The sequence below is a fragment of the Camellia sinensis genome, chromosome 2, assembly GCF_055761805.1.
Source record: "Camellia sinensis isolate YWXY chromosome 2, ASM5576180v1, whole genome shotgun sequence".
Lineage (NCBI taxonomy): Eukaryota > Viridiplantae > Streptophyta > Magnoliopsida > Ericales > Theaceae > Camellia > Camellia sinensis.
In genome coordinates, this window is record NC_138962.1 from 221,621,241 (window position 1) to 221,645,822 (window position 24,582).

Here is a 24,582-nt window from a genome sequence, read left to right on the forward strand (position 1 = left end):
CAATAAAATAAAATAAAATAAGAACACAATTAAACAAGCGACTGGAAGTGAAATGACAGAATCATATGCAGGAGTTGTAGGAATTTGTGATGAACTCCCATTTCTTTTATCCGTGAACTCTCTACTAATGGAAAATAGTTTCAAAATTAGTAATTTTAAAATTTGAACCCACTTTTAAAAAGTCGAAATGAATTTTTTTTTTCTTTAATACTGAACTAGAAATTCTATGTATTTAATTATATTATAATTTTGGTGGGTGATTGAGCTCGACATCCTCTGTTTATTTTCCTTCGTTTACTATAACAAATATAAATTATCTCTAATATCCTTCACAAATTATGCACCAAAAAAAAATTAATATATATATAATCATATAAAATTGTAATATAATTAAATCGACTAACAAAATATAATATTTAGGTACTAATTACCCGCTATCCTACTTCTTAAACGTGCGTGTGTCCTATGCTCCAATGATAATTTATTTATTTTTTTTATAAACCATTGCTCTGATACCGCTTGTCACGACCCGCTCCCCGTACCCAAGGGTTAAGCATTGTGATGGTTAGTAACTGAAGTTACCTCCGGCCAATTCTTAAACAAATTAATAAGCGCAAGCAGAAATAATATTTAAGTGATTGTACCAAAATAATCATTGGAGCTTCTATTTTTATTACAAAATTTATTGACCCAAAAGGCCGATATTTACATATAAAAATATCATAAAAGTGTTGTGTGTGTCTGTACGAGCACGAAATAATTCTTCTCGTATAATCCTGTTGACCAAGTCTGCGCTCCTCCAAACGTCGTCGCTTTACTCCCTAAAAACACAAACATGAGCTAGCTGGCGGGTGTGTGCCGGATACCTCTCTGATGCCTAAGTCAGCAAAATAGACAAATAGACAAAAGCTCTGTGTACTCGAGAATCAAAGTTGTGTTACCTCTCCACAGGTGATGTTGTAAGCTTTTATAGGTTCCGCGTGGCACAATCCTAGTAGAACTCTTATTCCTTCATGTGGAGTCCTCCTAGGAATCACACTCCTGTAATATAATGCTTATCCTTCAACACCCCCTCACTGCTTAAACCAAGTGAGATGGTTTTACCTCGATAGTATGACAAAGCGAGCAAGCTAACATAGCCATGCTAAAGCGGCAGAAATGACCGAGCTCCACCTAGCTTGGTTCTTCACTTCATTACTTGTACCTCGGTTTGGTCCGTCGAGATCGAGCTAACCATAGCAAGCTTGGACCGAGCTAATCAAGAGCAAGGTCTTGAGGAATGCTCAAATCATCTCGGCTTAGAATGGTATGACCGAACTAATTACACCACACCGACCGTGGTAACGCCAAGTACAATTGGACCGAGCTAACTGCAAGGTCCTTTCACTTGGCCCTTTTTACCACGGTCCATTTACCCAGCTCGGCCCAATTTATTTATAAATTACCCCCTTAATTCCATCTGTGCAGCATGATTGGGATTACCCGTTACCAGCCAAGCTAAAAACTGTAGCATTTCAACCGAGCTAAATTCACACTGGGTTACCAATCTGTCCGGTCAAAACGTCTCTTCAGTCGCTGTGACTGAATCGCTTTCTATTCCATAGATATGTAGCAGGCCCTTATTGGTTAATTACAACTGCCATAGCTACCCTCGTACCTCGCGAATTTTGAACAGTCCCGCCCAAACCAAGGTTTTATACAAAAACCCTATTTTTTCAAATCACAATATCTCTGTTTATCTTCTCTCTCTCTTTCCCTCTGAATCTCCATTTCTCCTCAACACTGTATTTGCAAAGCTCGTGTTCTTGTTGGTATTGTTTCCATCTTCAGTTCATTCATCTTGAACTAGTATGTAACTCAAATCTGTTTCCTCTTTGTTTATATAGTTTATGAAGCATGTAGCATAATACTTGTATGCTTCTCGAAATACATATACCATTTTTGCTTTCATTTTTCTAGGAAAAGGCCATGTAATATAACCATTGTATCTATGAATAATCTGAAGAACGATGCGTGTGATCCAAAATAGAATTCCTAACCGAGCTAGGAACTTGTTTGTACTTAAGGTATGCACCCAACCGTACTAGATTAAGTTCCAATAGGACCAAGTACCTTCTGTTTCACTTCGCCGAGCTAGTGAGCTGTATTAGGTTTGCGCAATACCGCGCTAGAAAGCTTCAACTACCGATCGAGCTAAAACTTGGGGCCAAACCAGCTCCCTTACTTAGTCAAAAACCAAACTAAGAATGTTGCACCATAAGCCACAACCGGGCTATAAACTTCTCATTTACTTAACCTGGCTAAAGTCCCTCGCCAAACCAAGTTAAAAATGATATACCCCACGTAGCCAAGCTAGGACTTTATTTATTCTGCCTTTGTTTCTTGTAGCGTGGTCCAATGATCTGTGCTTAACACCTTTCTTTTTCACTTTGTAGGCTTAGGTTGGCTAGGCACTCCCTTGAACACTCAACCGAGCTACTCAGCATCATCTCCCCACCGAGCCAGTACTTCAACTAATTTATACATAATTTAAGACTACATGGGTAAATATAGGTTTCTAGTAAACTCACTAGGGGCTATGGCCGAGTTCCAAAGGGACTACCATATCCCCGATGACGTCCATCTTAGTTTAGCTAAGCTAGACACCATACCCTGGAAAAAATCAGGCTTCGTTCCCTTCACCCTTCTTTCTATTGTAGAAATCGGACTTTGATTCCCTGTACAGCCTCTTCTTTGTGAATTCCTCAGACAAACAAATCTCTGCCCTACCCAGCTTTCCACAAACTCATACCGAATAATAAATGGCATCACCGAGCTAAACCACCGGCTTGGCCTCAACCTCGGTTTAGCCGAGATATTTCACCAATACTCTCTAGGCTAAAACGAATACGACTGGGTTTATTATTTAAGAATAAGGCGTCGCCGTGAAAAGATAATACAGAACACCCCGTTAATGACGACGATTTTTTCTGGGTTTCTGGAAATTTTGAAGACCATGAGGCCCAGATCCCAGGCGACCAAATTAACTGGAACAAAGGAGTCACCGGTATAATTACCTCGGCTTAATTTTGTGCTTTCTTTACTATTGATTTCATTTTCAACCGGCCTAACCGTTGTCTTTTTCCTTTGTGCAGATTTGAACCATCTCAAGTCCCAGTACAGCTACCCCAACCTAAACGCACTTCGCGCCGCACTACGATATCCCAATCATAGCTGGGCCGAGCTACTCAACTTCAAGCCGACCTACAGATACAGCAGCAGGGGGAAGACCAGGGTGACAGACTTCCTCTTAGAGCCCTCTCCTGAACCTGATCCAACCTTGCCTGAAATCAACTTGATCCCACTAACTGCTGAACAAGAAATGGCAAAGAAGAGAGCGGTAAGGGCCCTCATCACCGAGACAAACCAACCCGAGGTACCTGTAGACGTCCCCGAACGTCCCGGGAGGGAATCCCGTTTTGTTCATTATGGGCTCACTACAGTTCAGGACTCAAATGTCACGGTCTTGTATCTAATCTCGCAGAGTGCAATGCAAGACCGGTAAATCATCAAAGAGTCCAAATCCGGTAAATTGTTTTGAAAAACAGATTTTTAGAAAGAAGTGTCAAACATGGATTGCTTTTCCAGATACAGAGTCGCCACCTAAATATTTTATTTTTGGAGAACTTAGGAAATCCTGACTCGTGCCTAAGGCCACATGTCCGTCATCACCAAAGTTGCCTCGGCTCGGGAACTTGGGTACGATTGGGGAAGGTCACTTCGTGAGCACCCCCGCTCGCCCGATCAAAGATCGGCCTCTACTAACCATGATATCTAGTTTTGAAAACATTATGCGTTCTTATTCTGGTTATTAGCCTAGATTTACTATGTGATGCACACAACATACAAGTATAGACTGGATCGCCTGAATTGGAACAAAACATTTCATGTTTGTTTTTTAAAGCGGTTTGCTACTCGCAAGTAGGCTTAAAATGCAGATTTTGCCACCCTCAGGCGGGTTTAGAAAAAACATGGTTTTGCCACTATCTAGTGGGCTTAAAACTCACTGTCAAACGCATTGTTCCAATTCAGATAATCTAACCTTCACCCACAGGCATTCAGGCAGGTATATCACATAAACAAATAGCCTCATGGTAAGCATGCTATCATGGCAGTCACTTGCACACATGCAGGGATACTAAAGCATAAAACTTACCGAGTACTCCAAGCCAAAACAAAAGCTATGTTAGAAATCTATGCATGACCCTAACTATACAGAAATGCCTAATGCAACACATGCAAAATGCAACTATAGTAGGCTCGGCTATTCTAAAGATGGCATGTGAAATGCTATAGCTAACAAGTATTCAACTCGGAATTGTAATACACTATAGTTAGTATGATACGCCGAGCCCGGTGTATGCAAGACAGATGAATGAATGCAATCATGCGAGCATAAGTATGCTAATTGAAACATGCCCTAATCTAACCATCATAAGCTGATAAAAGGGAGAAAGACGTGGGGTTGGAAGACATACATCACACACACGCACACTTATTACAATTGTGCCCTCGCTCGGAGGATCCGAATAAATAATACAGTCCGAATAAATAATTACAGTCCAAATGAATAATTAAATATTACAAAACCCTAATTAATTAACAAATTAACTAAGAAAGCAATAAACTGGTATGCAAATTCATGGACCGCCTCAGCTCTGTTCCGAATGATGAAAGATGCATCCATGCTCGAGTCGCCTCGTCGGGAAATTCATCTCGCCTTTGTTTGCAACTGATTTTAGAAACTTGCACAAAGCTCCAGAAGGTTGAAACTCCACCTTGGGAAGGCTGCCGACCAGGTATTGGCTTGGGAGACACCTGCCGACCACCCTTTGTGGTGGAGACCAAAGAGGGTGGTTGGCCTGCCAGAAAATCTAGTCAGCCGACCAGTTTCCACCTCTAGTTTCTGGTTTTTCTGCAACAAAGGCAAGAGAGAGAAAAGGCAATATATTTTTAACAAATGTGTGCATGACCACTCTCCCTGTCCTTGCACAAGCTCAAGGGAGTGTAGTCCTCGATCCTCAGGCCACCAATCACGTATCTCGATGCATAATGGCCGAGAAGTCGAATTGCACGACTCGATGTGAAATGAATGCACATATAAGCAAGTAAAGCCAACGACTCTATCATGGACAGTCAAGAGTGTCGGCGACCGAGAATCGAGGCACGTTTCGTCACTTAGAGTACAAAACGTCCCTCGTTTCCCGTGTTCGAACTAAACCCTACTTCAAACACAAAGCAATGAGATGGCATACACAATGCGACTAACATGCAACCTAGCATACACAATGCTATGGGCTAAAACGGCATACACAATGCACGTGACATAACATGGCATACATAATGCACTTACGAAGACTATCATGCGCACATGAACTAAATGGCATATACAAATGCAAGATGGACTTACACCAATATGAGTGGACCTCAGCCACACTCACATCAATGGCCATATGATGGAAATGAGACAACCGAAACACATGCAAACATGCACGATGCAAGGGACATAGCCTAAGGCATCAAATGCCACTCTACCAAAACATGGCAAGGGATGAAAGATGGCATACAAACATGCAATTTCCAGCTCTAAAATAATATGCTCAATGGTCCCGAATCATCGAAACATGTCACCCAATACATGAAATAGGCCCCAAAACTTAAAACTAGGCAAATGCATAAAACCACAAGTATGCAAAGCAAGCATTATTTGATCATGAGGCATGAAAACAGAGCCAAGGCAGTCCTAAATATGCACCAATTCAGTTTCAAGCATAGCCAAAAAGTGCTAACATGAAGGGCTAAAACAACACGTGACATAGGCTAGTAAACATGGTTTACATGGCATGTATATGAAGCACAAGAGAGGTCACCAAACCAGACACAAATTGGAACATGGTATGCTAAAATATGCCCAAATAACCACTGAAATGTATCCAGCGCATGCAAAAATGATGGGCTCCTTTGGAGGGCCATGAGGTGGATTACTCAACACATACAAGATAGACATGTAAAATGGCAAAACCAACTCTGGAAATCAGTTATGAAAGCCCTAAAACTCACCAAAAAGGCCCTGAAATGGGTCAATGAAACATGCAATGAAAGGTCCCCTTGAAAGGCCTTGAGGAGGATTGCTCCACACATGCATGAGGGACACAAAATATGGCCAAAAGGGCTCTAGATGGAGCTAAGGCAGACCTCAAAACTCACATAATAAGGCCTGAAACAAGACTTCAAAGCATGTAAGATGGAGCCCCATTGGAAGGCCAAAAGGGCCAACAAACAAGACAAGGAGAGAGGGGGTCGCCCCGCTCTGATTTTGGCTCTCAAAATAGTATGTTAGCCACTGAAAATCCACTAGATTTCAGTGGCCAAAAGGCCAAACAAAGCATGCAACAAAGGCCTAGATGCAAGGCTCAAAACAAGAGGCAAACAAGCATACAAGGAAGTAAATGACCTCAAACAGAAAAATACTCTTAATCAAACATCAAGAGGGGCTCAAAATAAGACTCGTTTCAGTTTATGACAAATCTTGAAAAAGCTCATAAGTAGGGCTAAGATATGAAGCAAAATAAACCTACAAAGAGGGATAGAGCATACAAGGAGGTATATGACCTCAAATAGAAAAGTGTCCTTAATCAAACTTCAAGAGGAGCTTAAAATAAGACACTTTTAAGTTTATACCAAAACCCAGAAATGCTTGAAAATAGGGCTAAGTTATGAAGCAAAATAATGTAAAAAAATGGGGAAATGAGGACTTACCCTTGTAGCACAGCAATGCAGCAAGTTCTAGACCAAGAAGATGAGTCTTCAACCTCTGAAAAACAGGTCCAAGATGATTGAATGGATGGTGGAGGTGGTAGGCTATGAGGTGTGGTGTAATGGCCAAGAACAATGGGGTATTTGAGCTTGGATGAGAGACATATGGAGGTTGGAGTGTATATGCCTTGGCTGGTTTTTCTAACCTTTGCAAATGGAGGGGGAGTGTTGGTTTCATAGAGGAGAAGAGCCAAGACTTCTTGGAGAAGCCTCAAGAGAGGGTCAAAGCTTCTCAAAGAAGCTTAACCAAAAGGGTCAAGCTTCTCCTAGAAGCTAAGCAAATGGACCAAAGCTTCCTTAAGAAGACAAACAAGAGGGTGAAATCTCGGAGAGAGGGTCAAATGTTTCACAGCTGGCACAGCTGTGTTGCACTTAGGAAGGCCAAAAAGCAGAAGGTAGGTCGACCAGGGTTCAAAAGGGTCAAGCTGAAATGCAGGTCGCCATACTAGAATGGTGGCCTCCCAGATGAGTAGAATATAGCTGTATGGTGGGAGACCAGAAAATGTGACCTAAGACAGAGAAAAACCAGCTTTCTAGCAAGGTTCAAAAGGGTCAGGAAGAAAAGCTGGTCGGCCTACCCATATTTGTGGCCTCCCAGATGAGTACAACACAATGGCGGTATGGGAGACCAAAAATTAAGGTCCAAAAGTGAGAAAAACCAGCTTTCTGTCAAGAAAATCGGCTAGAGGAGAGAGAAAATGGTTTTCAAAAGAATTGCTGGTCTCCAACCATCCTACTACCTTCCAAACAATGAAAATAGGGTCCATACCAAAAATGAACCCTAACCGATGCAAAACGAGGGTTCGAGGGCCAAAACACGCGGCCTGGGGCCCCGAAAACAGGCTGTCAGGTACCAGAAGTGGTGTGCGACCAGGAAATTGGTCTCTCGGGCCACAGTGTCCCTCAAAAGAGAGGAAACAAGGTGTATGCCAAAAACTGGAGCAAACGGATGTAGTTAAGCTGTCCCGAATCGAGGCACACGGCCGACGGCTCCGAAAATCGAAAACTGATCTCCAAACGGGAAAAATGGCCTACGACCACGAAACGTAGCCTACGGCCACTGAGAGATGGTCTACAAGACCTTTCCCTTCCTTTGGGAAGAGAAAACAGAGAAAATAGGACCTGGTTCGCAAACCGAGGCAAAGCACAAAAGAGCCCCGAAGTCCGGAGGCAAGGTTCTCAGCTGAGACTATGCAACCTCAAAACGAGCACAATATACATCATCACCGAGCGCTCAATCGGTGACGTCTGAGTCTTAAGGCCGGTCAAAAATGGGGTGTCTACAGTACCATAAGCCGGTCAAACACAGCCAGCCGTGGTAGCCCTTCCAACTGCTCAACCCTCTTCATTTCGGCCAAGCAAGCGCGCCCGAACTTCCATAACCGAGCCGCGCCTCATCGATGAAGAAGAAACCATTCTCCCACAAACCACACAACCGAGCCCAGAGCCCGTGGGTTCTGACCGAGCTAGCCCTTCTGAATGGGCCCCAAAACTGACATTCCAGAATCGCGCCATTCGAGACATTGATTCAGTGGTGGCAGACAAAGACCACATGCTCGCCTTCAATCTGGCTAAGAGCGTGTGCCTACCCCTTGATATGGAACATCATGACCATTTGACCGAGCTAAAGGCCATCCAGTCGGCAACGAAGCCAATGGTGCTGGTAAGTACTCCTGATCATTTTTTATTTTATACCATATGTTTGCCCAATTTCGACTCATATCTGCTATCCCTTCTTTCGCAGGCCACGCAGAAAAACCACATTGCACATAAGCGAGTGTTGGAACTATGCAAAACCGCAAGGCAGGCCATGGCTGAGGTCGACAACAAGACAACCGAGCTAAATGAAGCTAAGCAAAAAATAGCCGAGCTGCAATCGGAAGTCGTCCGTCTCACCGGGCTAGTGGATTCGGCGAAGGCCGACAAACAAAAGGTCTTGACCGAGCTGAAATGCATGAGCTTGCCAAAAAGAAAAATGCCGAGATAACCACGCTCGAGAAGAAAATGGAGGACGCGGAAGACCGTGGTTATAAAGAGGGTGAAGTAACCTACATCCTGCAGTGTGAAGCTGCTAAGGATATATTGTTCAAGTGTAGATGGAAAGTGGCCGTAGCACAGCTCGGTCACGGTCTACAGACCGAAGTTTTCATGAACCCTCCTCCGCACTTTATACCGAGCTATATGGCGGAGTACGCCCACGCCAGTCAACAAAAATTTCTTTAAGCTGAGGATGATGAAGAAGAATCTGAGCCCAACAATGCCCCGGTCGTCAATGATCCCGCTGTTCAGTCAGCTTGAGTGGAGCCACCGATGGAAGACTTGGTTGACAATGTGACTGTGCTACCTGCTAAAACCGGGCTCCGAGTTGATCTGGATGCGGATCTTGACGACCTCTTTGCTTGATCTTGTATTTTTTTCTTTTTGCTTTTAGAAAGAAATTGTAACCGGGTTGAGGCCCACCTTTTGTACCTTTGATTTGGACTTTGAATGAAAGCTTCTTTCGTTTCAACTGTTAGTTCGGTTAACTGCTATGCTTGCATTTACTTTCCAATTGTAATCTGAATGCAGTATAACATTTTCTGGCCGAGATACCTATCTCGGTCTTAATCTTGAAATCTACCTAGTCATACCTGCCAACCTCTTCAGCCTAGGTTTTCACCTTGGCTGAAGATTACAAAAAGTTTTATTCCAGCCAACCACTCTTCAGCCTGGATCCTTATCTCGGTTGAAGAGTACTAAGTGTTGGTTTTTTCAGCCAACCACTCTTCAGCCTGGATCCTTATCTCGGCTGAAGAGTACTGAGTGTTGGTTTTTCCAGCCAACCACTCTTCAGCCCAGATCCTAATCCTAGCTGAAGAGAACTCAAAGCTGGTTATTCCGGCCAACTCTAATTTCATTGCCCCTAGTTCCCTAAAACTATTTTTATAGAGTAAAACAATTTATGCTGAAAAAGAAACTACTTGTTTTATTGAAAAAATAAAAACTACAAGTAAGTTTAAAGAAAAACTAAAAATAAAATAGTTTGAGATTGACAGTGTTCCATGGCCTGGGAATGGCTTTGCTGTCTTCATCTTCCAAGTGGTATGCCCCTTTTCCTGCTAATCCAACCATTTTGTAAGGTCCTTCCCAATTGGGCCCTAACATGCCATCTCCAGGTACCAAGGTGTTTCCCATTACTTTGCGCAGCACCTAATCTCCACTCTTGAATTGCCTTGGATGTATTGTCTTGTTATATTTTCTGGATAACTCTTGCTGGTATGAGGCAATGTGAACCAGTGCTCTTTTTCTTCTTTCTTCTGCAAGGTCGAGCTCCAATGCTATGGCTTCTTCATTTAAGTCTGGATCAAAATTTTCACTTCTAATTGTGGAGAGGCCAACTTCCAGTGAGATTACTGCTTCCATGCCATAGGCCAAGGAAAATGGTGTTTCTCCAGTTGATCGCCGAGGTGTGGTACAGTAAGCCCATAAAACATGAGGAAGCTCATTCGCCCACTTGCCTTTTGCTTTCTCTAACCTTTTCTTCAATCCATCCAAGATGACTTTGTTTGATGCTTCCGCTTGGCCATTTGCTTGGGGATATGCTGGTGTAAAGTTGTAGAATTCTATCTTGTATTCTTCACAAAAGCCTCTAAAATTTTGCCATCGAACTGAGTGCCGTTGACAGATATTAGAGCCTTGGGTATGCCGAACTGAGTGATGATATTCTGCCAGACGAACTTCTTCACATCTTTCTCCTTTATTGATGCGAGTGCTTCTGTCTCCACCCACTTTGTGAAGTAGTCTGTTGCTACAAGAAAGAATTTTCTGTTACCGGGTGCCGTTGGAAGTGGTCTTACTATGTCCAAGCCCCACATTGCGTAGGGCCATGGGCTAGTTAATGGTAGAAGCTCTCTGGTTGGTTGATGTATTTGGTGTGCGAACTTCTGACATTTCTTGCACTTCTTGACATACTTCTCTGAATCTGCTTGCATGTAAGGCCACCAATATCCCTGCGAAATTGCTCTGTAGGCCAATGATCTTCCTCCTTGGTGGTTTCTGCATACGCCTTCATGTATCTCGAACAAAAATGCCTCGACCTTGCTAGGATGAACACATTTCAGGTAGGGTCCTGTGAAGGATTTCTTGTACAAGGCCATTGATGGAGAGAGCCAAAATCGCTGTGACTTTGCTCTTATTTTGTTGGCCTCTTTCTTTTCTTCAGGTAAAATGCCGTCCTTTAAGAACACTATAATGGGATCCATCCATGAAGGGCCTAGTTCGGCACAACATACCTCTGCTACTTCGGGTTCTTCAATGCTTGGTCTTGGTAGGAAGTCGATCAATAATGGATGTGGGATGGATGTATCTTCCATCGAAGCGAAGCCTGCTAGATCGTCTGCTCTGCTATTTTCTTCTCGGCCAATCTGCCCTATCCGCACTACTTCGAACTTCATGATCTCTTTTCTGACTAACTCTTGGTATTTAGCCATCCTTTCGTCCTTTGCCTCGTAGTCGCCTGAAATTTGGTTTATCACCAGCTGTGAGTCACTGTAAACCATTAGCTCAGTGTCCTTCATGTAGAGTGCTGATTTTAGTCCTGCCAGAAGCGCTTCATACTCCGTTTCGTTGTTTGATTGTAACGACCCCATCACGTATAATTATTAGTACTTAATTAATTAAGGAGATTGGGAATTTAATTGCCAAGTATTATAATTTAATTTGGGATTTTTGAGAATTGTGGGATCTAATTCTTATATGATTCTATTAAAGAGTTATTTCGAAATTAGGAATTAAGGGTCCAAATGCCTTAAGGAAGTAAAATTGAGAAGTTGAATCAATTTAATTTTAATTACGGACCCATTTGGGAGTTTAATTAAATGTTCGATTCAGTTTAGTAAAATTGAGATTCAATTAATTAGGCCCTAATTGGAGTTGATTAAGTCATGAGGATTGAGAATTGTGGTTATTATAAATTTAATTTAATTATGATGTGTCTAATTTGGATATGTAATTTATTGACGAAATTTTGAGTCTGATCAAAAATTGAAGGATTAAATGATCTAAGAAATCAAAATTGAGGATGGAAATGAGTTTAATTTAATATTTGGAGCCTTTTGGGAGTTTGATTAAAAATCTGATTCGGATTGTTAAATTTAATTATATTTAATTAGGTTCTAATGGAAGTCAATTAGACTAATTAAATTATGTGGGATTTGAGATTAGTTATAATTAACTAATTTTCTGTCAATTAAGATTAAGTGATGCTTAATTAAATCATTCCTCGACACAAATTGAATTATGGACTAAATTAGTTTTGGGGGTGTAAATGGGTGTGGATGTATTGAGAAATATGTGTATGTGTGTGTATGTGATGTGTTGGAAATCAAGTGTGTGTGTGTGCACGTGTCATGTTCTTGGGCAAGAAGTGAGGTGTGTGTATGAGTGTATAATCTGGTGGGTTCAAACTTGTACTCAACCACGAGTAGAAAACACATAATAAGAGTGAAAGAAAAGGAAAATGAATGCATTCATGTGTTTGTGCCGGAAAGAGCAAACCGAGAGGTAAAGAGAGAGAGAGAGAGGGAGACCAACTCTTTGTGCTGGAAGGGTGAAGGAAAGCAAGGGGAAGCTTGGAAAAGTAGAGAGTTGAGGAGAGACTCAAGGAATTGTGAAGAAACTCATCAATTGAAGGTTTTGGATAAGAAATTAAAGCTCAAATCTTGTAGTTAATTTATCTAGAAGTTGAAATTAAGAGGTAATTAGATTCAATTTCATGCAATGGAAAATAAATTAGCAAGAAAATGAGTTAGGCTTATGATTATGGAAATTAATTTGGAAAATTAATTACTTTGGATTTATTGATGTAGTCTTGAATGAATTAAGCCTCATTGTTGCATGCATGGACAAACTCTTCAAGATCAATACTTCAATTAAACATGCATTGTAGAATCTTCATATCACACTTGAAGTTAAGAAAGTTATGAATCAATCTCATGGATTTTGTGAGAAATTGGGTTAGGTTCATGAGCTTGGATAATAAATTTGGAAATTAATAATTTAAGTGTGATTTTGTACTCATGTATGGGATTAAGCTTCATTGTTACATGCATGAATAAATTTTACAAGTCTAATACTCTAATTATACATGCATCATGGATTTTGAAGGATTTGGATTAATTTTCATATTTTGAAGAGAAAAAGGAATATTTTATGAACATCAAGTTTATGAAAAATTAGAATTAATCCTAATGCTAGATAAAGTTTTGATTTTATAATTAGATTTTTTTTAATCCATGCATATGATGTAATTTAAGATTTTATTTAAATTAAACATATTTTGATTATGAATTAAGTTGAGGTTACAAATTAAGTTGAGTTTAAGATTATGGAAATCAGTTGGAAAATTTATAAGAAGTTTCATGACTCCAATTTCATAATTTCAAGGAAAATAGAAAGAACTTGACGCCAAGTTTATGTAATTAAAGAGAAAACGAGAAATTGAAGCTATGATCAAATGTATGAAAATTAACTTAGAAAGTAATTACTTTGGGTTGAATTTATTTGTCCTAACATGAGATTGAGTTCCAATTGTATGTACATTATGAATTTTTCAAGAGTTTTGAAAGTTTAATTCGCGTTTTAAAATTTGTGGGCTTGAAATTAGGTTTGATATGGAGAAGATGAGTTAAACCTAAATTTGGTCAACTGGAGCATGATTTTGAATAAATGATTTCTAATTGAGAATGTTTACTAAATTATACAATGGTTCTCCATTTTTGTATACCAAAAGTACATGTTTTGAAGCTTTGAATACCAAATTTGAACTTCAATTGCAATTTTGAAATTTCAGAATTTACGTTGTCCGCTCGAGCAAGGAAAGTCTCGCTCGAGCGTGAAAATCGAGCTCCCAGTAGTTTTTCAAATTTTACAGTCCGCTCAAGCGACCAAAGTGGCACTCGAGCGGAGACCCATTTTCAGCATATTTTGAAAAATTGCATTTAGTTCACATTTTTATTCTCATCTCTTTCCAAGGCATTCTAGACATGATTTATGACCCGATAAAGATTAATAAGCTACCAATCAACATAGATTAGTTAGTTGAAGAATGAATCATTGATCTAGTAGTAATTGTTTAAGAAGCCAAGTAAAAGATCAATCTATTTGGAAAAAAAGGGCTTAGTAATGAAAGAATATGTGAAATAAGAACCCAGTTTATTTGAATGAGAAAGAATAAGCATAGTAGAACTTCGGACTATTTAGGCGGAAAAAGACTAGGAAAGTCAAGTTTGATCAAGGGAGTAATATTGTATTTCAATGTGTATATGTTATGTGTTTGTGTAGATCACGCGCCATTGTCTGCCTGATTTATCTGATATATCCAGTCCGTCTGATTTGCTTCTGCGGCTATCTGTGAGTAATAACTTTGTAAAGTTATGTTCAATGTTAAATATTTTCTAAACATTATGACATAAAATGATTAGTCTTCTGAAATGCTACGCTGTGTTTTGAATGAATGACTGAATGATTGTCTAAGATTCTGAAAGTTATTCATGACATCCTTAGTTTCATATGATATGCATCCCTTTATGGGTCATTAGGTCCCTTCATGGGTCATCAGGTCCTTTTATGAGTCATCAGAAACGTCTCTGTGCACATGAGTCATCGGAATGCCTTTAAGGCCGTCCCTTTATGGATCATCGGATTTGTTAATGCTAATGGATGTACCACGTATGATTATATGTGAAATCTGAATATGGAAATGATTATGAGTATGTATATGAATCTGTTTCTGATTTGGAATCTGAATATGCGTAAGACTCTGTTTCTGATAAAAATTTGATTTCTAACGCTGTGATGGACATCATTCATTAAATCCTTTACTTTGTTATTATTCACTGGGCCCCAGCTCATTGTTTATATATATGTATGTAGGTGATCAGGCGCATGGCCAAGCTTAGAGGCATCTTCCTGAAATCAGTTCTTGACAGCCAACCTATGTGCCTCCCGGTGAGGTTCCGGTCGCGACTAGTGGTTATGGCTAAGTGCATAAGTTGAAGTTTTATTTTCCTGTCCAACTAGACAAGTCCTTGTGCATTGTGTGAATAAGGCTAAGTCCCTTTTGTCTAGCTTATATATGTATATATATGATGATGTGTATATAAGTATGTAAAAAGTTTAAAATTTTTCTGTCTCACATAAGTCTGCACAGCTCAATGGATGATGTATATTGGTTATTTGCTTCCGCTAGCCCGTAATATTATGTTAATTTGTCTTAGAGGCCTTTGGTAATCCCTGGATTACTGGTCGGTTACGATGCTAAACCTATAAGGGCGAGTTTGGGTCGTGACATTGATGCTGGGAAGCCAAGGTTGACTGTTTGCTCCACTATTAGGCCATCTGGTGAGATAAGAACTATGCCAAGTCCTGCACTGTGCCTGTTGGACGCTCCATCCATGAAGAGCTTCCACATCTCTCCAACGAACAACTTCCAACAAATGGAGGGATCGGATGATGTCTTGGGGTCATGAGTGTTGCTGGTATTTTCTTCCAAGTCCACACTTACTGTTTGCCCCTCACTATCTGACTGTACCAAGTTTTTGTTTGTTGATGAGTCTTTGCCTGGTGCAGCATGTGTTTGCTTCTTTTGCACTTTCCTCAATCTGATACGCCTTGGGATACAGCTGAGTATCCTGTATTAGGGGTTGCGTGTTTCTTGCAGCACTTTCCGTCCCTATTTCGGTTGTATCAGTTAAGTCAACTGGCCAGATATGATGACTTCCTGGTGTGAACTCTATCACAAAGTCTGCCAAAGCTTTGGATTTTTATTGCAGTTCTGGGTTGAAACTTGATATCATATTGTCCCAATTCCACCGCTCATTTCAAGATTCTCCAAGAAAAGTTCGCCTTCTCAAACAAAGCTTTTAATGGAAAAGCTATGAGGACGACTATGGTGTGGGCATGGAAATAATGCGACAACTTCCTTGATGCCATCATCAAGGCTAAGGTTAGTTTTTCCAATGGTAAATACCTGGTTTCTGCGCCCAGCAAGGTCTTGCTGACATAAAAGATGGGCAGGTGTTAGATTCCTTCCACTCTGACCAACACCGCGCTGACTGCGTGCTGTGAAACTACCAGGTACAAAAAGAGTTCTTCTCCAGATATTGGGGTTACTAGCAACGGTGGAGAAGACATGTATTCTTTCAAGCTTTCTAGGACGCGGTCGCATTCCTCGTCCCACTCAAACTTGGCTTTTAATGCTTGGAAAAATGGTCGGCATCTGTCTGACGACCGACTTATGAACCGGTTGAGCGCAGCTGCCAGACCAGTGAGATGCTGCACCTATTTTACTGTGTTGGGCCTCTCTAGATCCTGGATAGCTTTGATCTGAGAGGGGTCTGCCTCTATACCTAGGTTAGTCACCAGGAAGCCTAGGAATTTGCCTGATCCTACGCCGAACGCACACTTGGATGCATTTAGGGGCAACTTGTTCTTTTTCAGAATCTAGAACATTTCATCTAGGTCCTTGAGATGGTCCTTCTCATCCTTGCTCTTGACCACCATGTTGTCGATGTAAGCCTCCATTGTTCTGCCTAACAATGGTTCGAACATCTTAGTGATCATCTGTTAGAATGTCGCCCCTGCGTTCTTTAGACCAAAGGGCATGACCTTGTAACAGTACAATCCTCTAGGCATTGTAAAGGATGTGACTTACTGGTCTGGTTCATACATAGTGATCTGATGGTAGCCTCTGTACGCATCAAGGAAACTAAGTCGATTGTGTCCTGCCGTCAGGTCTACCAGTTGGTCTATCCATGGTAGGGGAAAGCTGTCTTTTGGGCATGCCTTATTGACTGTTTTGTAGTCTACGCAGACACGCCATTTTCCATTCTTTTTTGGCACTACTACGGTATTGGAGATCCATCTGGGATAGTGCACTTCTTTGATAGCTCCTGTCTCCAGCAGGTTGCCCACTTCTTCCGCCACTATCTCTGCATGGTGGAATGCTGATTTGCGAGTGCGCTGTATAACTGGTCTGGCAGTTGGGTAGACATTCAGTTGGTGATAGATGAAATTTGGGTCAATGCCAGGCATGTCATACGGTGTCCATGCAAACACTTCGATGTTAGAGGTTAAGAATTCCATAACCTCTATTCTTTCAGTGCTGGACAATGACGAGCCGAGCAAAAAGAACTTTTCTGGGTCTTTTTCATCTATCCTTACTTGTACCAAGTCTTCCACTGCCTTCTGTTCGGCGGTTTTGCCAACATCCGCAAACAATTCATTGCTCTCAAGTTCTTCCACTATCTGTACATACCCTTTGGCAGCGCGGCTGCCGTTTATCGTGATGAAGCACTGTTTGGACATAATTTGGTCTACCTAGAACTCTTCAATTACTCCGGCTTCATTGGGGAACCGTAATACTTGATGGTAGGTTGACGCTACCGATCGCATAGCGTGCAACCATGTCCTTCCCAGGATTATATTATAAGTGGAAGGGACTTTCAATACCCAAAATTCCACCTGTTTCGTCATGCTTTCTGCTCTAACTAGGAGGATTATCTTACCCACTGGCCACTATGGCATTGAGTTGAATCCGATTAGGGGAGATGTTGCGGGCGCCATGTCTTTGTCCTCCAGTTTTAGTTGTTTGAAGGTTTCATAGTACATTATCTCACATGAGCTTCCCTGGTCGATCAAAATCCGTTTGACGTCGCAATCCTTGATGCGGAGAGTGACAACCAATGCATCATTGTGAGGGTAGTATATCCTTGCCAAATCGTTGTCCGAAAAAGATATGACATTTGTGGCCTTTGTTCTCCCCTTTTTTATGGCAGGTTGTGCACTTAATACCTCCCTTAAATGCTCAGCCTTTTTGATCATCCCCCTGAGCTCACATATCTGCTCAGGTTCAAATATCCCTTGTATCACGTTAATTACGCCTTGAGGTGGAGCGTCAATCGGCATCCTGTTTGGGACGTTGTGGTTCTGGGGGGCTGGCTGTGTTCCTCCTTCTACGTACTGGTCCAAATGCCCAGCCGCCACTAACTCCTCCAAATGTTGCCTCAACGGCATGCAATTTCAGTGCGGTGCCCCTTTTCATCATGGAAGGTGCACCCGGACCACTCATCATCGTCCTTCTGTACTTCTCCTAACTTAGCTAGCCATCGGACGAAAGGTTCGTCTCGTATCTCACTGAGAATTCGGTAGATTGGTTTTTTGAACATCGTGGTAATGGTAGTGCGAACTCTTAGCCACATTTGTCTGGATCCTCTTTGTTGGCCCGTTTGCCTTGCCCGTTCCTTTTAGGGTGTTTTATCGTATTGACTTTTGTCGTAGTCTTTTTTTCTGGCGTCGCTGCTGTGCCGGATTTTGTTTTAGCACAGGCGCCATCCTCCTCTACGCGAATATGTTGGTGCACTCGCTCCATCAAGGCCTCCATCGTGAGGGGTGACACCATAGTGATTGAGTCCCTTAATTTGTTTCGCAGACCCCTTTTGTATTGCGCGATGGCAAGATTTGTGGGGCAATCTCCTATCTAGTTGAAGGTCTCCCAGTAACGACTGTTGTAGGACCTTAACAACTCTTTTTCTCCCATGTCAACGAAGAGTAGCTAGTCGATCTCCACTGGTGTCTTGGTGTTCGTCCTGAATCTAGTTACGAACGCTTCTGCCAACTGCGCCCATAAGGCAATGCTGCCCTCTGGTAGCCTTTCGAACTAGGTTAAACCTAGGTCGCCAAGGCTGGATGGGAATAGGATGCACATTAAAGCCTCGTTTCGCTGGTAAATCGCCATAACCTGGCGAAAGTGGCTTAAGTGCATGTAGGGGTCCGTTTCCCTCTCATATGTAGTGAATTTGGGCTGGTTGAAGCCCGAAGGTAGTGGTCCATTTTCAATTGCCAGAATGAACAGCGAGCTCTAAAGCCTTGCTAACGCTTTGTCTGTTGGTTCATAAGCAAGGCGCGGTATTGGCATTCCTACCTCGACACTGCCATGCATCCGAGGGGCCAACCGCTGAAGGGCTGAGACTCAATGTTGGTCGCGTGCCCTGATATCTTCCTTCCGTCGTGCCCTTTCCTTAAGCACAGTTCGCAAGTCAGATGTTCTGGGCAGCTCTGTGTGCCTAGATGGTGTCTGGTGCGTGTGCGAGGGCCGATAGGTGCTTCCCGCAGTACAGGACCTCTCAGTTCTCGTTCTCTCAGACCTGGAGTAACGAGTCCTAGAAGTCCTTGATTGAGTGTCGCCTGTTCTCAGGCTCCTACTCTCTGCTTGCGATGGTGTAGTACGCCTATCACGATCCCCTGAGTGGCGGGGGGGTGTGTTGCCTTTGTGGCCCTCTCCTGTCGCCACCCTTTTTCCTTTTATCTGGCGCTTCATCGATTCCATGTCCGCCGCCATCCTTTTTATTATCTCATCCTGCTCCTTCACGCGATCTTCTAGAACTTGAGGGTCCAACCTCCGCCTCTGTTGTTCTGGACTTTGAGAGCGACGGGGGCTGTTAACCAGCCTCCCCCTTGCATCCCTCCGGCGGTTCTGTCGCTGGGGTTCTAAATCCGCCATGGGAGGGATGAAAGGCAAACCTTCGCGCCTCCCACCCCCCTCTGGGATTTTTCCGTCGATAGCGGACTGTGGCAAATCTTCATTATGCGCCATTACTTCCAATTAGAGAGGAAAAACTTGATCAAGAGGTTTTGTTCTTTCTGATTTTTCCACAGACGGTGCCAATTGTACGAGCATGAAATAATTCTTCTCGTATAATCCTGTTGACCAAGTCTGCCATTCTCCAAATGTCGTCGCTTTACTCTCTGAAAACACAAACATGAGCTAGTCGACGGGTGTGTGCCGGATGCCTCTCCGATGCCTAAGTCAGCAAAATAGACAAATAGACAAAAGCTCTGTGCACTCGAGAATCAAAGTTGTGTTACCTCTCCACAGGTGATGTTGTGAGCTTTTATAGGTTCCGCGTGGCACAATCCTAGTAGGACTCTTATTCCTCCATGTAGAGTTCTCATAGGAATCACACTCCTAAAAGATAATGCTTATCCTTCAACACTCCCTTCACTGCTTAAACCAAGCGAGATGGTTTTACCTCGGTAGTATGACAAAACGACCGAGCTAACATAGCCATGCTAAAGCGGCAGAAATGACCGAGCTCCACCTAGCTTGGTTCTTCACTCCATTGCTTGTACCTCGGTTTGGTCCGTCGAGACCGAGCTAACCATAGCAAGCTTGGACTGAGCTAATCAAGAGCAAGGTCCTGAGAAAAACTCAAATCATCTCGGCTCAAAATGGTATGACCGAGCTAATTACACCACACTGACCATGGTAACGCCAAGTACGATTGGACCGAGCTAACTGCAAAGTCCTTTCACTCGGCCCTTTTTACCGCGGCCCATTTACCCAGCTCGGCCCAATTTATTTATAAATTACCCTCTCAGTGTCTATTTCGCAGCCCCGTGTCTAAGACTTTCCAAAATCTATTTCTAAATTGCATTGTTTCCTGAAAATTGGTAAATGGCTATAAGCACATGGCAGAGTAAGAAATATTATGCCAAGAGTATAAGGGACACAAAATAACCATGGATAGTTATGTAACTAAAATATTTAAAATAACTTAGTCTGAACAAATAACCATTTAAGTGGCAAAACTGAGATTATGTAAAAAAATAACCATAATCACGGTATCGAACAGAACAAAACAAAGATCACAGGAGTGACAGTCGGAACAGAGATACGGATTCAAGAGGTTGCTCGTACGGATTATAGAGGTGGCTCCCATAATAGTGTAGCAGCACTTTGCTCTGCACAGAACAGAGGTCAATGGATCCATGACAACAGAGGACCACAAAACGACCAAACAGAGGTCAACGGTTATCTAATTCCCCCAAGGCGTAGGACTCCCGTGGTGGTACTTACAAAACATAATTGTTTATAAGGTTATAGTCAAATATTCTTTAAAATATAAATAAACATATCCATGGGTTTCATTTTAAACAAATAAAGTTCAAAAATTAATCCACGTAACTGAAATATTTATAAAACATAACTTATATTAATATAACTAATAAAGTATAACTTGTATAAAATAAATTATGGTATGTCAAAACATACGTAAAATATATTATGGTGACTCAAGGTATAATATAGCTCACCTTAACTTTAATACCTCACTCTTTCTTTCCATTATCAAAGACCCTCTCAGCTTCCATTATTTTTTTTCTTTATTTTCTTCCTTTCACTACTACAAATACAGATAAAGGTCACACTTTTTTTGTGTGATGTATATTTTTTAATCACACCTTTTAAGTTTTATTAAAATGTGGTCTTTGGGAGTGTGATTAAAAGGGGTCATTTTTAATCACACTTTTTAAGTGTCATTAAAAAATGCTTTCATCACACCTTTTAAGTGTGATTAAAAATATTTAGATCATACCTTTTAAGTGTGATTAAAAACATTTAGATCACACCTTTTAAGTGTGATTAAAAATATTTAGATCATCTTTTAACTATGATTAAAAACATTTAGATCACACCTTTTAAGTGTGATTAAAAACATTTGGATCACATCTTTTAAGTGTGATTAAAAACATTTAGATAGTGTGATTAATAACATTTAGATCACATCTTTTAAGTGTGATTAATAACTAATAAAACCTGTGATTAAAAAAAAAAATCGACATATTTGAAGAATAATCAATATTATTTTTGTACGCGCATTTGAAGAATATAATACACACTATATACTATATTTTGAATCACAACCATATATTGAATGCAATAACGTCATATATTTCATAAATGAAAGTTAAATGTTCAAAAGTATGTACAAAGAAATTAATAAAAAGTTTTTAACTGTGATTACATATATTAAAAAATAAAAAATAAAAACTTGAAAAAACTAAGTTCTTGAATTCTTTGACCATATTTTGCATCTCTCCAAGAAATTTTTGACCTGAAAAATAAAAAAACAAATTAATTTAGACACCGCTAGAGGCATATGAAAAAACGTACTATTTTTGTAGAAACTGTTCTTGTCTTACAAAAGACAAAATCGAACATTTTCTCATCACACTGACTCTTCATCCCCTGCATCAATAGAAAGAAATAACAAATTTGATTATTACTAGTATAAAATGTTTGTATTACTATATATAAATATGACATATACATATGGAGCATGATTGAACAGTATTTATAAATACATATTAGTAAATCATAGCCTTGAAAAGATTTTGTTAAAAAAATTATTATAGCAATACATCAACAGAGAGAGTAAACTAAACTAAATCCCAACAAAAATTAAAGCTCAAATCAAGGTAGAGAAAGAAAAGCAATTAATATACCAAGTCAAGATGGGTCAACTCCAAAAGACTAAACAAATGAACAATCCCCCACAGTTCCAGTATTTGAGTGTTGAGCAATTCCACCAAGATTTTAACATTTATGTGCTGGTGTATCTATTTTCAGATAAGAAAAAATATAAGTAGAGAGTGGATAGAAAAAGAAGAAAGAGATGAAATGATGAAAGAGAAAAGAAGAAAAGAGCACAAAAGAGAACAAGTTTAAAGGAGGAAAAGTCTAGAATAGTTATATAACTACCATGACCCAAATTTGTTTTCAACTTAACTAGAATTAACTCATGGTAATTTGTCCATACACAAAGCAAAGTCGTGAATACACTATCATGTATAAGAGTCATAGAAAAGAAGGGAAAGTCTGAAATAGTTATATAACTACCATGACCCAAATTTGTTTTCAACTTAACCAGAATTAACTCATGGTAATTTGTCCATACACAAAGCAAAGTCGTGAATACACTATCATGTCTAACAGTCATAGAAAAGAGAGAAGTGCATATTGCATCATAGCAAAGTGCGTCTGATTGGGCTTGCCTTTCATGCTAACCTAGTTAAGATAAAAGGGTTTTGCTATGATGCAATATGTACTTTTTTTTTTGTTGTATCATGTGTTTTGCTTTTCATGGTCTTTTTTCATCAATAAAATTTTCTTTTGCTAATCAAAAAATAAAATGGATAACCTTCATAACGCTAATCACACTTTTCAAGCAAGATAACAATCAACACTAAAGATATAATTTCTATTAAATGTTTGAGGACATGCTATCTTCAAAAAAACATAGAAAACCACCATATGATATTTGAAAAATCATTAAAAAAAAAAATTAATTATTTATTCATCATGGTGAACATATAATTTCTGAAAACAGTGATGTTCAGAAGCCTGTTTTGTAACTTAGCCTTCCAAACCAAAGAAATTGGAGATTTATGATCATAGCACCCAATAAATCGAGTTGATTTTAGTTGTTCCATAATATGTACATATTTCACTTATGCAAGAATAAATATACGCTTAGCATCACTCAATAAATAACTTTTCATGGAGAGTCTCAAGCTACCATCTCAGATTATTTCAATTTTAGAATCACAAATTAGAAGCTATATTTAAAGATAACTCTAAATTGACATTGTGCTCTTATTGAGAACAATGTATCTAGGGTAGTCAACATTTGGCTTGTAACCTATTACCTACCCAACTTTGTCTATTTCTAATTGCTATTAGTGAAAATCAAATGATGCCAAAGGCAAAATAAAAAAATTACAAAATATTTATTTATCATATTTCGAATTGGGTTCATCCTTATATTCATTGTATTGGGTATCATGCAATACAAGAGTGATATACAAGATTGATCTAGTGTGAAGCAATCTCAAATTCTTGAGTGTAAGAGTGATATTTTGTGAAGGTTGTGAGTTTTTCTAAGATGTACTTGAGTTTGCTATCTTCCATTGAACAAATGCTTTTGTATGAAGTAAAATTTACACATTTTATGAAATTTGTTATGTTCTTGAAGTGATTATATATTCCTTTCCAACTAAAAAAATTGTTTATTAGCCAATTAAAGAACGGAAGTTATATCATACTTACATGTTAGATTTCAACTCATATTCTTTAGTATGAAATTAATCCATTCAACTCGCACTTCATCAAGTTCGGTTTCTGTGTAAGCCTTTTTTCCATTGAACTACAAGAGGTTATTTAGAAACAATTAGATCATGAAGAAGATGTACAAGTATCATGAATATAATAGTAATAAAAGTTTAGAATTTATCTCACATTTTGTTTTCTTTGGATGCTTTGATCTCTAATGAGGTCTTTCATATACCTCATTGCATAAAACCCACATTCTATATTTGTAGGTTGTTGCGGGGACTACATGAAAGCATTTTCATTATTATTAGAAACTACATATAAAGTGTTATGATCAAGCTGAACAACGATTAGCATAAATATAAGTATGATAAAATTAGAGAAAATAATATTGATTACCTGAACTACTTTCCAAACTGGATTGGTCCTCCTTCTCCTTTGGGTAGTTTTATAAATTTTCAAAGCACTTTATGAAAGAAATTTCAAAAGTCAAAATATTTTTAGGCAAACTCAAGTTGCTTAAAAATGTACGAACTATCCAAACTTACATGTTTATTACAATTTCAAGGCTTGTGTCTATTTTAGAATTAATCGGATCAAGCAAGTACACAATTTTTGACCTTTTAAAAAAGTAAATTAAAAGTTAATTTTTGACCTTTTAAAAAAAATATGCAAAAAACATAACATTTTATTTTATTGACTGTGTATTATACTTTTTAACCAATATTAAAGATTAAAATTATATGACAACCTTTAAGGAAACAAAATAGGGAAAATTTCACAACAGGTTAAAATTATAA

At 39.8% G+C, this 24,582-nt stretch overlaps 1 long non-coding RNA gene across 1 annotated transcript; it reads right to left on the bottom strand.

The window, feature by feature from the left end:
- Positions 1–21,601: 21,601 nt before the first annotated feature.
- Positions 21,602–21,925, bottom strand: LOC114308102 (uncharacterized). The gene is made up of 2 exons (XR_014360589.1): positions 21,874–21,925; positions 21,602–21,785 (listed from the first exon to the last, which is right to left on the bottom strand). It is a non-coding gene; the product is annotated as an uncharacterized LOC114308102 (long non-coding RNA).
- Between the last annotated feature and the right edge of the window lie 2,657 nt (positions 21,926–24,582).